The following is a 13,750-nucleotide window of genomic DNA, read 5'->3' as shown; positions in this document are numbered from 1 at the left end:
GCCTAGAGGATTCAATGGGACCAAGACTCTGGGGAGGCTGGAGCAAGGGAGCAGCTGAGAGCCAAGATGAGCAAAATTTGATACTTTCATGGGGGTAAAAATAAAAAGAAAGTGGGTTCTATGACAATGATTCTTCCTACTATGAGCCATTCAGAGCAGGAACTCTGTCTCCACTATCACAGCCCTTGGCACTCAAGCACAAGGGCCAATAATTATTAGTCCAGAAATGAAATAAAACCAGGAGAAATAACTAAATATTAGCTTTATCTTAAACATACAGACACCAAAATCATGGCAGAAGTTCAGTCTAAATTGCTATGAAAGGAGGCTATATAATTATCACAAAAAAAAGTGCCACAGCAAAAACTCTTTCAGGATTCCAGTAGAAATCATCTCCGGAGCCATCTTATGAACTACCATTCTTTATAGTCATGCCTGGCTTTTGAGCCCAACGCGGTGCCTGGTCTATGTCTTGACTGTGGTAACAGATACACAAATCTAAACAAGTGATAAAATTACAAATAACTAAACACACACACACACACACACACACGCACATAAGTACAATTAAAACCAGGGGAGTTTGAATTAGACAAGTAGATCGGACCAATGTCAATATCCTGGTTGTGATAGTGTATTATGGTTTTGTAAGACATTGTCATTGGGGAAAACAAAGTAAAAAGTGCCTAGAATTTTTGTATTCTTTTTTTTTTTTTTTTTAGTGAGACAGAGTTTCGCTCTTGTCCCCCAGGCTGGAGTGCAATGACACAATCTCGGCTCACCGCAACCTCCACCTCCCAGGTTCAAACGATTCTCCTGCCTCCAGAGTAGCTAGGATTACAGGCATGCACCACCATGCCTAGCTAATTTTGTATTTTTAGTAGAGACAGGGTTTCTCCATGTTGGTCAGGCTGGTCTCGAAATCCCAACTTCAGGTGATCAGCCTGCCTTGGCCTCCCAAAATGTTGGGATTACAGGCGTGAGCCACCATACTCAGCTTGTATTATTTCTTTATTTTATTTTATTTTATTTTATTTATTATACTTTAAGTTCTGGGGTGCATGTGCAGAATTTGCAGTTTTGTTACATAGGTATACATGTGCCATGGTGGTTTGCTGCACCCATCAACCCATCACCTACATTAGGTTTTTCCTAATGCTATCCCTCCCCTAGCTCCCCACACCCCGAGAGGCCCCAGTGTGTGATGTTCCACTCCCTGTGTCCATGTGTTCTCATTGTTCAACTCCCACTTATGAGTGAGAACATGCAGTCCTTGATTTTCTGTACTTGTGTTAGTTTGCTGAGAATGATGCTCTCCAGCTTCATCCATGTCCCTGAAAAGAACATGAACTTATCCTTTTTTATGGCTGCATAGTATTCCATGGTGTATATGTGCCACATTTTCTTTATCCAGTCTATCATTGAGGGACATTTGGGTGGTTCCAAGTCTTTGCTATTGTGAACAGTGCCACAATAAACATATGTGCGCATGTGTCTTTATAGTAGCATGATTTGTAATCCTTTGGGTATATACCCAGTAATGGGATTGCTGGGCCAAATGGTATTTCTAGTTCTAGGTCCTAGAGGAATCGCCACACTGTCTTCCACAATGGTTGAACTACTTTACATTCTCATCAACAGTATAAAAGCATCCCTATTTCTCCACATCCTCTCCAGCATCTGTTATTTCCTGAATTTTTAATGATCGCCATTCTAACTGGCATGAGATGATATCTCATTGTGGTTTTGATGTGCATTTCTCTAGTGACTAGTGATGATGAGCTTCTTTTCATATGTTTGTTGGCTGCATAAATGTCTTCTTTTGAGAAGTGTCTGTTCATATCCTTTGCCCACTTTTTGATGGGGTTGTTTTTTTTTTCTTGTAAATTTGTTTAAGTTCTTTGTAGATTCTGGATATTAGCCCGTTGTCAGATGGATAGATTGCAAAAATTTTCTCCCATTCTATAGGTTGTTCACTCTGTTCACTCTGATGATAGTTTCTTTTGCTGCGCATAAGCTCTTCAGTTTAATTAGATCCCATTTGTCAATTTTGGCTTTTGTTGCCATTGCTTTTGGTGTTTTAGACGTTGAAGTCTTTGCCCATGCCTATGTCCTCAATGGCATTGCCTAGGTTTTCTTCTAGGATTTTTATGCTTTTAGGTCTTATGTTTAAGTCTTTAATCCATCTTGAGTTAATTTTTCTATAAAGTGTAAGGAAGGGGTCCAGTTTCAGTTTTCTGCATATGGATAGCCGGTTTTCCCAACATCATTTATTGAATAGGGAATCCTTTCCCCAATGCTTGTTTTTGTCAGATTTGTCAAAGATCAGATGCTTATAGATGTGTGGTGTTATTTCTGAGGCCTCTGTTCTGTTCCATTGGTCTATAGATCTGTTTTGGTACCAGTACCATGCTGTTTTGGTTACTGTAACCTTGTAGTATAGTTTGAAGTCAGGTAGCATGATGTCTCCGGCTTTGTTCTTGTTGCTTAGGATTGTCTTGGCTATGCGGACTCTTTTTTGGTTCCATGTGAAGTTTAAAATAGTTTTTTCCAATTCTGTGAAGAAAGTCATTGGTAGCTTGATGGGGATGGCATTGAACCTATAAATTACCTTGGACAGTGTGGCCATTTTCACGATATTGATTCTTCCTATTCATGAGCATGGAATGTTCTTCCATTTGTTTGTGTCCTCTTTTATTTCGATGAGCAGTTGTGTATAGTTCTCCTTGAAGAAGTCCTTCACATCCCGTGTAAGATGGATTCCTAGGTATTTTGTTCTCTTTGTAGCAATTGTGAATGGGACTTCACTCATGATTTGGCTCTCTGTTTGTCTGTTATTGGTGTATAGGTATGCTTGTGATTTTTGTACATTGATTTTGTATCCTGAGACTTTGCTGAAGTTGCTTATCAGCTTAAGGAGATTTGGGGCTGAGACAGTGGAGTTTTCTAAATATACAATCATGTATCTGCAAACAGAGACAATTTGACTTCCTCTTTTCCTATCTGAATACTCTTTATTTCTTTCTCTTGCCTAACTGCTCTGGCCAGAACTTCCAATACTATGTTGAATAGGAGTAGTGAGAGAGGGCATCCTTGTCTTGTGCTGGTTTTCAAAGGGAATGCCTACAGCTTTCGCCCATTCAGTATGATATTAGCTGTGGATTTGTCATAAATAGCTCCTATCATTTTGAGATGCATTCCATCAATACCTAGTCTATTGAGAGTTTTTAGCATGAAGGGCTGTTGAATTTTGTCAAAGGCCTTTTCTGCATCTATTGAGATAATCATGTGGTTTTTGTCATTGGTTCTGTTTATGTGATGGATTACATTTATTGATTTGTGTATGCTGAACCAGCTTTGCATCCCAGGGATGAAGCCGACTTGATCCTGGTGGATTAAGCTTTTTGATATGCTGCTGGATTGTGTTTGCCAGTATTTTATTAAGGATTTTTGCATCGATGTTTATGAGGGATATTGGCCTGAAATTTTCTTTTTTTTGTTTTGTCTCTGGCACATTTTGCTATCAGGATGATGCTGGCCTCATAAAATGAGTTAGGGAGGAATCCCTCTTTTGCCGTTGTTTGGAATAGTTTCAGAAGGAATGGTACAAGTTCCTCTTTGTATCTCCGGTAGAATTCATCTGTGAATCTGTCTAGTCCTGGACTTTTTTTGGTTGGTAGGCTACTAATTACTGCCTCAATTTCAGAACTTTTTATTGGTCTATTCAGGGATTAGACTTCTTCGTGGTTTAGACTTGGGAGGGTGTATGCGTCCTGGAATTTATCCATTTCTTCTAGATTTTCTAGTTTATTTGTGTAGAGGTGTTTATAGTATTCTCTGTTGGTAGTTTGTATTTCTGTGGCACCAGTGGTGATATCCCCTTTATCGTTTTTTATTGTGTCTATCTGATTCTTCTCTCTTTTCTTCTTTATTAGTCTGGCTAGTGGTCTATATTTTGTTGATCTTTTCAAAAAACCAGCTCTTGGATTCATTGATTTTTTGAAGGTTTTTTTTGTGTCTCTATCTCCTTCATTTCTGCTCTGATCTTAGTTATTTCTTGTCTTCTGGTAGCTTTTGAATTTGTTTGCTCTTGCTTCTCTAGTTCTTTTAATTGTGATATTAGGGTGTCGATTTTATATCTTTCCTACTTTCTCTTGTGGGCATTTAGTGCTATAAATTTCCCTCTACATACTACTTCAAATGTGTCCCAGACATTCTGTTACATTGTGTCTTTGTTCTCATTGGTTTCAAAGAACATCTTTATTTCTGCCTTCATTTCATTATTTACCAGTATTCATTCAGGAGCTCGTTATTCAGTTTCCGTGTAGTTGTGCAGTTTTGAGTGAGTTTCTTAACCCTGAGTTCTAATTTGATTGCACTGTGGTCTGAGAGACTGTTTGTTATGATTTCCATTCTTTTGCATTTGCTGAGGAGTGTTTTATTTCCAATTATGTGGTCAATTTTAGAATAAGTGCGATGAGGTGCTGAGAAGAATGTATGTTCTGTTGATTTGGGGTGGAGAGTTCTGTAGATGTCTATTAGGTCCACTTGATCCAGAGCTGAGTTCAAGTCCTGAATATCCTTGTTAATTTCCTGTCTCATTGAACTGTCTAATATTGACAGAAGTGTTAAAGTCTCCCATTATTATTGTGTGGGAGTCTAAGTCTCTTTGTAGGTCTCTAATATCTTGCTTTATGAATCTGGTGCTCCTGTATTGGGTGCATATATATTTAGGATAGTTAGCTCTTCTTATTGCATTGATCCCTTTACCATTACGTAATGCCCTTCTTTGTCTCTTTCGATCTTTGTTTGTTTAAAGTCTGTTTTATCAGAGACCAGGATTGCAACTCCTGTTTTTGTTTTTGTTTGTTTGTTTGTTTTGTTTGTTTTGCTTTCCACTTGCTTGGTAAATATTCCTCCATCCCTTTATTTTGAGCCTATGTGTATCTTTGCATGTGAGATGGGCCTCCTGAATACAGCACACCAATGGGTCTTGAGTCTTTATCCAATTTGCCAGTCTGTCTTTTAATTGGGGGCATTTAGCCCATTTAAATTTAATGTTAATATTTTTATGTCTGAATTTGATCCTATCATTATTATGCTAGCTGGTTATTTTGTCCATTAGTTATGCAGTTTCTTTACAATTTGGTATGTTTTTGCAGTGGTTGGTATCAGTTGTTCCTTTCTATGTTTAGTGCTTCCTTTAGGAGCTCTTGTAAGGCAGGCCTGGTAGTGACAAAAGTCTCTCAGCATTTGCTTGTCTGTAAAGGATTTTATTTCTCTTTCGCTTATGAAGCTTAGTTTGGCTGGATATGAAATTCTGGTTTGAAAATTCTTTTCTTTAAGAATGTTGAATATTGGCCCCCACTCTTTTCTGGCTTGTAGGGTTTCTGCTGAGAGATCCGCTGTTAGTCTGATGGGCTTCCCTTTGTGGGTAATCCAATGTTTCTCTCTGGCTGCCCTTAACATTTTTTTCCTTCATTTCAACCTTGGTGAATCTGACAATTATGTGTCTTGGGGTTGCTCTTATCGAGGAGTATCTTTGTAGTGTTCTCTGTATTTCCTGAATTTGAATGTTGGCCTATCCTGCTGGGTTGGGGAAGTTTTCCTGGATAATATCATGAAGAGTGTTTTCCAACCTGGTTCCATTCTCCCTGTCACTTTCAGGTACACCAATCAAAAGTAGATTTGGTCTTTTCACATAGTCCCATATTTCTTGGAGTCTTTGTTCATTCCTTTTCATTCTTTTTTCTCTAATCTTGTCTTCTTGCTTTATTTCATTAAGTTGATCTTCAATCTCTGTTATCCTTTCTTCTGCCTGATCGATTTAGCTATTGATACTTGTGAATGCTTCACGAAGTTCTTGTGCTGTGTTTTTCAGCTCCATCAGGTCGTTTATGTTCTTCTCTAAACTGATTATTCTACTTAGCAATTCGTCTGACCTTTTTTCAAGGTTCTTAATTTCCTTGCATTGGGTTGGAACATGCTCCTTTAACTCAGAGGAGTTTGTTATTACCCAACTTCTGAAGCCTACTTCTGTCAATTCGTCAAACTCATTCTCTGTCCAGTTTTGTTCCCTTGCTGGCAAGGAGTTGTGATCCTTTGGAGGAGAAGCTGGTTTTTTGGAATTTTCAGCCTTTTGGTGCTGGTTTCTCCCCATCTTCGTGGATTTATCTACCTTTGGTCTTTGATGTTGGCGACCTTCGTATGGGGTCTCTAACAGTCAGGACCCTCTGCTGCAAGTCTGCTGCAGTTTTCTGGAGGTCCACTCCAGACCCTGTTTGCCTGGGTGTCACAAGCAGAGGCTGCAGAATAGCAAAGATTGTTGCCTGTTCTTTCCTCTGAAAGCTTTGTCCCAGAGGGGCACCTGCCAGATGTCAGCCAGAGCTCTCCTGTATGAGATGTCTGTCAGCCCCTACTGGGAGTTGTCCCCCAGATAGGATACACTAGGGTCAGGGACCCTCTTGAGGAGGCAGTCTGACCCTTAGCAGAGCTCAAAAGCTGTGCTGGGAGATCCATGCTCTCTTCAGAGCCAGCAGGCAGAAATATTTAGGTCTGCTGAAGCTGCACCCACAGCCGCCCCTTCTCCCAGGAGCTCTGTCCCAGGGAGATGGGGGTTTTATCTATAAGTCCTTGTCTGGGGATGCTGCCGTTTTTTCAGAGATGCTCTGCCCAGAGAGGCAGTCTGGCCGCAGTGGCCTTGCTGAGCTGCAGTGGGCTCTACCCAGTTCAAACTCCCAGTTGTCTTTGTTTACACTATGAGGGTAAAACCACCTACTCAAGCCTCAGCAATGGCGGACACCCCTCCCCACACCAAGCTGGAGTGTCCCAGGTCGAGCTCAGACTGTTGGGCTGGCTACGAGAATTTCAAGTCAGTGGATCTTAGTTTGCTGGGCTCTGTGGGGGTGGGACCTGCCAAACCAGACCACTTGGCTCCCTGGCTTCAGCCCCCTTTCCAGGGGAGTGAACTATTCTACTATTCTGTCTTTCTGGTGTTACAGGCACCACTGGGGTATGGGAAAAGAAAAAAAAAAAAAAAAAAAAAAAAAACCTCCTGCAGTTAGTTCAGTGTCTGCCCAGAACAGTTGCCCAGTTTTGTGCTTGAAACCCAGGGCTCTGGTGGTGTAGACACCAGAGGGAATCTCCTGGTCTGCGGGTTGCGAAGACCGTGGGAAAAGTGCAGTATCTGGGCCGGAGTGCTCCATTCCTCAGGCACAGTCCCTCACAGCTTCTCTTGGGTAGGGGAGAGAACTCCCCAACCCCTTGTGCTTACAAGGTGAGGCGACGCCCCACCCTGCTTTAGCTCATCCTCCATGGGCTACACCCACTGTCCAACCAGTCCCAATGAGATGAACTGGTTACCTCAGTTGGAAATGCAGAAATCATCTGCCTTCTGTGTCGATCTCACTGGGAGCTGCAGAGTGGACCTGTTCCTATTCGGCCATCTTGCCAGCAATCCATATTATTTCTTAAACACTTACTCGCATGCAAATCTAAAATTATCTCAAAATAATTTTAGTTTTTAAAAATGAGTCATTGAAAAATTTTTGAAAATCACCTTTCAAAAACTGGTTAAGATGAAGTAGCTACTTTGACAGACCAGTTCGGTGGTGCTGTTCTGAGAGTCTTTCACGGAAGTCTGCCTAAAGCCTTTCAAAGGTTTTCTAAGCACATAGTTCCCTGCATCACATTCCTTTTGCTTGAGACAGCTAGAGTGGGTGTTTGTTTGTTTTGTTATCGGCAACTGAACCCTCATGCTGATGCCCTGTGACTTCATAGTTCCATCACGGCTTTCTATCCAAGTGGGATGTCCTCAGTTTGAAAGTCTAAAACCGTCCAGAGATAGTTAGCTAAAGCACAGAACGGTCAGTGGGCCTCTCTCAGCTAGGACCCTCACAGGTATTGTCTGAAAGTGAAAGAAAAAGCAGGAAGAAACAATGGGGTCTTGGTTATGGGACATTTTTAATGATTTTGCTGGTGCAGAGATTGGGGTATTGATGATAGTATAGGTTAAAAGTCCCAAGGAAACTTTAGGAAAACCTGAGCAGTGTTTCAAATTTCTGATACAGTTAAACTCTTTGGAGTTTTAATGGAGACTTGCTCTTAGTGAAAAACTTGGTGAGATTGCTTTGTGTTTCCCATAGGAAATTAAAAGCAGCTGAGAGATTTTTTTTAAGCTCTTATCTATCCTCCTCTCCGTTTCTCAAAGGCTTAAGAAATTCCCCTCACAGTAAATAGAACAACATAGAAGTGTCCCGGACCCAAGGTGAATGAGTTTGCTAGGCCATGGTCAGGCGCTATTGCAGCAACTGGAGTTGGGCAATGCGGCGCTCATGTTTAGAAAGGGTGAAGCCACAGCCACAGAGCTCTAGGGTAGAGCTGTCTTCTCAGTGGCCCTAGCCATCCAGTGCTCTGCTTCCTTTTCCCTTTCTCCCCACCCACCTTTCATCATCCTTAGAAGCCCATGTGTGTGAAAGGCAGCGGAGGAATGTGGGTGGGTTGACTTGTATAATTAAATCCATGTTGCATCGTGTTCTTTAGAATTAATAAGGAATTCTTCCCATTGAAACTCACCATGACATCTTCCCTCTGACTCAGATTTCTTTTTTGCTTTTCTCTTCTTTCCTTGGCTAAAAGCATTAGACATGGGGCTATGGTTCAAATTAGCATCCTACATGTCTCTTCTCTCTGTCTTTGCTTAATTGAGCTTTTCTGTTCAGTGAAAAGTGTAGTTTGTTTATATTTCATTTTTCTTAAATTCCACTTATCTGTCTTTGTCCCTTTTCTTTCTTCTTTTAGAGAACTTAGGAAAAGAGAAAACAAGAGAGTTTTTCACCTTGCATATGACTGTAAGGTTGGAGAAAGTGCACTGCTGGCCAAACCTTGACAATCCAGGTGTTGTTCTTTGAGGTTCTTTGTTCCCTGGATCTTCATATCCTGACACCAGGAAAACTGTGCTCTCATATACTTATCTGCTGAGGCCAGGAGAGCTGTGAGACGGGGAGAAATAGTGAACAAATGGTACTTCTAAATTCCTGGGTCATGTTGCAAAACACCTTTTTATTGGGGGTAATAATTTGACTTCATTTCCTTATAAAAGTGGATTTATGTGATGGATATGTGATATATATTTTTTTGCCACCGTTTTTGCAGGATAGTGGTTGTATCAGTTAGGATTAGATTCAACTGTGAATAACATAAACCCAAAATAACAGTGGCTTAAACCTGATAAAAGTTTTTCTTTCTGTTCATGTAGAAGAACAGCTGTAGCTGTCCTGGGCTAGTGTGGTGGCTCCACTCCATGAAGGCTTTCTCGGAGACCCAAAAGAAAGCAGCTCAGGGTGTCACCCTCAGCTTCATGGTCCATGTCGGCAGTTATTACGTCATCTTCAGAACAATCTTACAAACCCTCTGGAAGAGTCCATCTCCCTCCTTTACAGGCTCCTGACTTTTGACCACATGGAGGGTCTCAGGTTAGTTTCATTCATGAGATTCAGGGTCATGGCACATATTTGAGTCTGACCTGTGCTGCCTATCAGATGTGCAAATCTGGGCAAATCACTAAACTTCTATGCATCTATATTTTCATCATATAGAAAATTGAAATTATACTGTATAACTCTTAGAGCAGTATAGTATAAGGATAAAAGACAATATGTAAGGAAAAATTGGTCTGCTGATTAGCATGAAAATGAATATTATTTTACAGTTTTTAAGTTTCTTATTGAGCATTTTTTTTTTATTTTTAAAGAAAACCAATCCCATATTTACAAACTGGAGATTTTTTTCCTGGTGATAACATCCTCAAAAAATGGGCTTTATGTCCCCTACAAGCCCTTCTCCCAAGTGGAAAGAAACCTGATGTGCAGCGGGACAACTTCATTGTTTGTTCCACCTCCAATGAGGCTTTCACTGTAGGTTTCATCTATGGGGGATATGGTGGATTTATGGTCAATATGCACTACACTCTCCTTCCAGTGGAGTGTTTTTTAAACTGTGGATCGAGAGATCCATTAGATGATAATGAAGTCATTTTAGTGTACCATGACCAGTATGTTTGAATGAAAAAATAGAATGAAATAGAATACAATAGTATAGTTAGAAAAATATTAGGCCATATCACAAATAATCAATGTAAGTTTTTCATCAAACATGTTTCACGTATATGTGCATATACATGTATGTGTATTTTAGGTTATGAATTAAAATGTGCTTCTTCAAATGAATCGTGAGTTTTGAGATAGAATAATAAATTGGGAGGAATCACTCTACCTGACATAAAAGCAGACTGTATAATCACAGTGTTTAACACAATGTGTTCTTGGCAGAGAGATAGACACATTGATCAATGGAACAGAATAGAGAACTCAAAAATAGACCCCCACATCTAAGCCCAACTGACTTTTAACAAAAGTGGGAAAGCAATTCAATGAAGAAGAAATCAATTGGCCTTTTCAATTCAACTTGGCCTTGTCAAAAAGTGGCCCAAATGGGTAGACCTCTCATTTGCATTCTAAGTAGTAGCAAGAAGACAAGAGATGCCTCCATGTGTGCCAGAGGTCTTTTAAGAAAAACATCCAGGAGCAGCCACAATCTTTAAGCTGAAGTCTCATTGGCTGGAACTTAGTTTCATGGCCATACCAACTGTAAGAAAACCTGAGAAATTCATCTTCCTTCTGAATAGTCACATGCCTGGCTTAAATGTCTATTATTATATATAAGTAGAATAAGATAGATATTGGGGCACATTTAACTATCTGTCAGTGTTACACTGTTGTTTAGATTTATCCAGAGATGCTGTGCAAGTGCAGCATTCCATCTCTCCAGAACACACAAACAATCTTTCCACAGCACATATTTTATCCCCTGGTTAAAAACCTCAGATGCCTCCAATGCACATAGGGTAAAGACCAAACTCCTTTGTACGACATTTAGATTTTTGAACTTTTAGCTCAAGCCATATTTCTAGCCATCACCTGCCCACTGCATTCTCCCAGATGCTAAGACTCTCTGCTACCTAAACGTTCCTGCTCAAGTTCTCCCCTCCCCTGGAATGCATTCCAACTCCTGCCCCACTCCATATATCTGACCAATGACGCCTCATCCATGCAGACCTGTATCAATCATCATCCTCTCTCTCTCTTTCTCTCTCTCTCCCCTGCCCTTTCTGAGTCCTCAGCCAGCAGAAGTACCTGTTTCCTTCTCTAGGCCTCATTAATTCAGACGTACACTGACGATGGCACCACCCCATGTCTTTGTTGTGATTTTTTTTGTTTTGCTGCAGACTAGAGGCTCCTCCAACACAAGACCTATCATCCCGAATTCTGTTGCCACAGATCTTGGGGTCCCTCCACACCCTTAAAATTCATCATTGAATTATTGAGAGGTCTCAGCATCAAAATATTGACAGAAAGAAAACAGTATCTATTTATGACAGGTGTGCTCTGAATGGGCAAAGCTGTTATTTCACAGGTTGAGTTATGAAGACATGATCTGTGATGAGAACCGTTTGAGAAAGCTAAGGTGAAAGAATGATTTTTGACATCTGGAGATCCCTATTTCATTGTCATGAGTGAGTCACACTCACAGTAGACCACAGCAAAGTCAATCTCCTTAGACCCCATGGCCCCTTATTAGGAATATCTGCCTGCTTGAAGGAGAGAGATGTCTTTTGATTTTAGCATGCAAAGACACAGTAGCAAGGACAACTTTAACAATATCATTTCTCTAGTTATGTGTTTGAAAAATAAATCTTCTCTCTAAGGAAAAATATACATTCTATTCTTGGAAACTCTGCCTTCTTTTTTTGTATGAAATGCCAGGTGACATTCAAGTATGGTCCCACCCTACTCATTTTTTTTTTTTTTTTTTTTTTTTTGAGAATGAGTCTCACTGTGTCGCCCAGGCTGGAGTGCAGTGGCACAATCTCGGCTCACTGCAAGCTCTGCCTCCTGGGTTCATGCCATTCTTCTGCCTCAGTCTCCTAAGTAGCTGGGACTACAGGTGCCTGCCACCATGCCCGGCTAATTTTTTGTATTTTTAGTAGAGACGGGGTTTCACTGTGTTAGGCAGGTTGGTCTTGATCTCCTGACCTCCTGCTCCGCCCGCCTCAGCCTCCCAAAGTGCTGGGATTACAGGTGTGAGCCACCGCTCCCGGCCGGTCCCACCCTACTCTTAATTGGCCTTCCTGAGCTGTAGTTTCTTCAACTGTGAAATCTAGCTTCTCTACTGTGGATGATTTTGCTTACCAGATGTGTATATGTTCCTTTATATTTCCCTGCCTTTCAATTACATCAGGTTATATGATATTTTAACCAATGAACTGTGAACAGAAGTGTCAAGATAGGTATCATTCAGAGGGTCCCCGTCTTTCTCTTCCCATAAAGAACATGTGTTTGAGACAGTATAGTTACAAGGTGAAGGAGGATTTTACATATGCAGGAAATACATCTTTACTTTGTTAAGCCCCTGAGATTGGGGAGTTTGTTGCAGCATGTAGGATTAATAATCATACTAACATACTGAGAGTGTGAAGTTCTTAGTAGGATTAAACAGGTTATTTCCATACAAGCATGAGCACAGTGTCTGAGAGAAACAGGCATCAATCACTGTGAAGTAAGATTGTCATTAAGATGGATAAATAATTTTACAAAATCGAATAGTTATATTGAAAGAAAAAATGTCTGGAGAACAGAAAATCTTGGTTCTAGAGTTGTACAATTTTAGACTTGGACTTAGAAGCTATTTAATCTAGTATTTTCCAAATGGTCTGGTTATAAACAACAGGTTCTTAAGCAGAAAATACAGATTTCTGGGCCCATCTCCACTTACAATGAATCACAATCTCTAGGGAAGAAGTGTTGATTTGAATTGTTTTGTTGGTTTCCAAATGGAAGGAAAGTGAGGCCCGGGAATTTGATGACTTTTCTAGGGCCACAGAACTGATTATTGGCATGTTGGAACTAGAACCCAGCTTCCACAGAGCTGCGTGCTTTCCTTCTGGGATCACATAATAATGTCCTAATAGAGTGAGACCAGGACTGACCCTTTGTCCCTCTATCTCTGATAAATCATGTCAAGACCTGCAAATGATTTTACCCCTTAACAATGAAAAGAAGATGTAATTTTAAAATTACCTTGGATGTACAGTGAAAGCAGCATTCCCATAATCAATCATCCAAAATCACGGGGTTATTTGGAGCTATTTGAAGGAAAGTAAATTGAAAACATGTTGTTAAAAATGCACTAAAGAGTTATCAAATCATAAACATCTAGATTACTTTAACATGTTGATTATTCCACATTTAGGGTCTCCTTACAAAGCAACTCTGGCCATGAAGAGACCTGAAAAATTCAATGAATCCCTTTCTAAATTGTTAACTGTACTGAGTTGAATCATTTGGCTATGTGGGAACACATGTTAAAGTAAAAAAAAAAAAAAATACTATATATTACATATATATTCTTTTTGGAGCTATTATTCACACTTTTCACTAAGCAGAAGACACAGAGGCCTGCTATTAGGACATGTCTCTGAGGATACAGAAATAGTTTGGGGAGTACAGTGGTATAATATTGAACACATTAAAACCTATCTGGAGCTTTGGAAATCAAATATACAGACATTCCATAATGACTCTTGGGTTTTAGCATAATTCCTCAACCTGAAAATTCATAACTAAATAATGGCAGGACATTTATGACATAAAATGCCTTAAACCATTTGTTTATTATTATATGTGGATTTTGA

At 40.2% G+C, this 13,750-nt stretch overlaps 1 long non-coding RNA gene across 1 annotated transcript in view; it reads right to left on the bottom strand.

The window, feature by feature from the left end:
* LOC129030105 (uncharacterized) overlaps window positions 1–13,466 on the bottom strand; it is a 42,063-nt gene extending 28,597 nt beyond the window's left edge. Inside the window, exons 1-2 of the long non-coding RNA XR_008500558.1 lie at window positions 13,137–13,466; window positions 8,837–8,990 (exon numbers count right to left, since the gene is read on the bottom strand). This is a non-coding gene — a long non-coding RNA (uncharacterized LOC129030105). The remainder of the gene's footprint in view (window positions 1–8,836; window positions 8,991–13,136) is intronic.
* Between the last annotated feature and the right edge of the window lie 284 nt (window positions 13,467–13,750).

Source organism: Pongo pygmaeus, chromosome 12 (assembly GCF_028885625.2).
Source record: "Pongo pygmaeus isolate AG05252 chromosome 12, NHGRI_mPonPyg2-v2.0_pri, whole genome shotgun sequence".
NCBI lineage: Eukaryota > Metazoa > Chordata > Mammalia > Primates > Hominidae > Pongo > Pongo pygmaeus.
Note: the sequence above shows the minus strand (reverse complement) of the source record. Positions and strands in the feature narration are given on the sequence as shown.